This window comes from Eriocheir sinensis, chromosome 5 (genome assembly GCF_024679095.1).
Source record: "Eriocheir sinensis breed Jianghai 21 chromosome 5, ASM2467909v1, whole genome shotgun sequence".
NCBI classification, from domain to species: Eukaryota; Metazoa; Arthropoda; class Malacostraca; order Decapoda; family Varunidae; genus Eriocheir; species Eriocheir sinensis.
In genome coordinates this window covers 6,337,825-6,340,324 of record NC_066513.1, presented here as the reverse complement: position 1 = coordinate 6,340,324, position 2,500 = coordinate 6,337,825, and positions in this window count along the sequence as shown.

Below are 2,500 nucleotides of genomic sequence, written 5' to 3'. Positions count from 1 at the left end.
TCCTATGTAATAACTCATAGGCCAGATATCGTTGCTCTTCAGGAGGTTGGGCCGCGGGTGTCAGACCTGAGGGGTTATGATTTATATGTCTTAGATGGCGCAGCAGGCAGCACCCGGGGGATGGCTACGTATGTCAGACAGGGGACGGCGATAGTTTTTGAGGAAATGGGTATTAATGAGGGCATTGAATATATCAGTTTCTTTACTCCATATGGATGAAACCCTATTTTTTGTTAACACGTATGTTCATGCGGGGGCTTTAAATCTTGCTAACTTTCCTGATTATGTTCATGAGGAGCCGACTGTTCTTGTGGGGGATCTTAACTCTCGCCACCGGGATCTTGGTAGCCACCGCACCAGTAATGTCAATGGTGTCCGCTGGAAGGCCTTCCTTGATGCCTCCGATACGGCTGTCCTCACGGGGGACAATGTGCCCACACATGTTCAGGGGGGCAGGTTAGACTATGTCATTCTTTTTAACATGCCAGCTTTTACTGCCGAGACCTTTATTTCCAGGTGCTTGCTGAGTGACCACTTTGCCCTGGAGACGACCATCCCGATCCAGCCTGCCCCTGCCGTGTCCCGGAAGCGGTTGGCTGTCCCTGCTGCCCGGATGGCGCGCCTCGTTGCCGACGTTGGGGCATGGTACCAAACTGCGAAGGGCTTCTTTACCGACGCCGTCTCGCTGTACCACGGCCTGTTGGACACCGTCGAGAGTTTTGTTAAAGCCGGCAGGGCCCCCCAGAGGCCCGCCAAGCGCCGCCTGCAGACCTACGCCTCGGACCCTGCTGTTTCCAACTGTTAGCGGACCCTTGCCTCGTACCAGCGGCGCTGGCAGCAGGACCCCGCCGATCAGGCTGCCCGCGATGCCATGGTCGCCGTGGCGCGCCACCTCACTGAACTCAGACAGGAGGCCCGCTCACGACACTGGGTCGCCTTACTTGCCAGCGTGCGCAAGACCCGCTCCTTGCGGGAGGTTTGGCACCATGTCAACCGGGTGAGAGGGAGGACCAAACGGCTGGTGAGTGACCCTGACCCTGCGGGCTGGGCCCAGGACCTGATACGCCAGTGGCAGAGGGCCTCCTCCCTTGGTGGTCTCCCTGCACAACACCAGGCTGAACTTGCCCGCCACAGGGAGCGGCGGATGGCCCTCGTTCAGCACCACGTCACGCTTCTGGATGATACCTGTGTCCCCATTACCCACAATGAACTCCTTTTTGCTGTCAAACATGGCAAGTCGATAGCCCCGGGCCACGACGGGACTTACGACATTCTTAATGCCTTACTCGTTGTGCAAGGCGACAACCCCCTGCTTGACCTGTTCAACATATCGTTTGCCGCAGGTCGCCTCCCCACTCCGTGGAAAGCTACATTGATCGTTCCCATCCCCAAGGGTGATGGCACCTTTCGCCCTATCTCCCTGACGAGCTGTGTGTGTAAAATGTTAGAGCGGGTGATTTTGAACAGACTTCTATATAAGGTGGGGGACCAGCTCTCCCCAAACTTACATGGTTTTATGAAGGGCTTTTCCGCAAGTGATTGTTTTCTTCAGTGCCTTAGTAATCCGGACGTGAATTGTCGAGCTTTTGTGGACTTAGCAGGGGCCTCTGATAGGGCCAACAAGGATGTCATAATGGAAGAACTCATTCTGAAGGATGTCCGTGGAAGGCTCTTAACCCGAGAACATCGGCAGACCCTTTTTTGGGCTTTCACGAGTCGTGGCTGTGGTACGTTGGACCCTAAAAAGGGCTCGCCATAAAACGCCAAATTCGAGCTAATTGTAGGTGGTGGTGGCATAGCGCAACCCACCATGAATGCCCTAGGTCAATGTGGTAGGTGAGTGATCTTGAGGTGGTGCTGTAAGGTCATGGCATAATGAATTACCTATCCATACAGTAATCACTTGTCAAATTCTCTATAGTACACAACAAGCGACTCTCGGCTAGATGCTACGCGTCACGAGACTGTTTATTTTGTAACAAACACCACCCAAAAAGAATGGAGTTTGAGTAAATGTAAATATGTTTATCGGTTTTAAGGTTATGAGAGCAGGACTCTGATGTACGATCCATGCTCTTTTCTTAGTCTCAAAATGCAGAGTAATTTATCGTTTCTCGGGCACTTCTCGGCTTTCCCATAGCCGAAGCTCACGGGTTATGCTGGATCAGGGACTATTTGTATGGTAGGAGGGCGCAAGTCGTCTTCCAGGGTACTACCTCCACGGAGGAAGTGTTTGAGCTGGGCACACCTCAAGGGGATGTCCTCAGCCCCATGCTTTTCAACATTTTGATGGACAAAATTGCTCGGTGGCCCTTTCCGGGCAATACTCAGGTCATTATTTATGCGGATGACATCCTTGTGCAATGCAGTAGTCCTGCTCTTCTCAGTTTAGCTTTGCAGCAACTGTCGGCGTTGTGTGAACAAATGGGCCTTGTCATCAATGAAAATAAGACGAAATTTCAAGCCAGTGGGAGGAGAGTTTCTCACCTGTCCAGTGTTA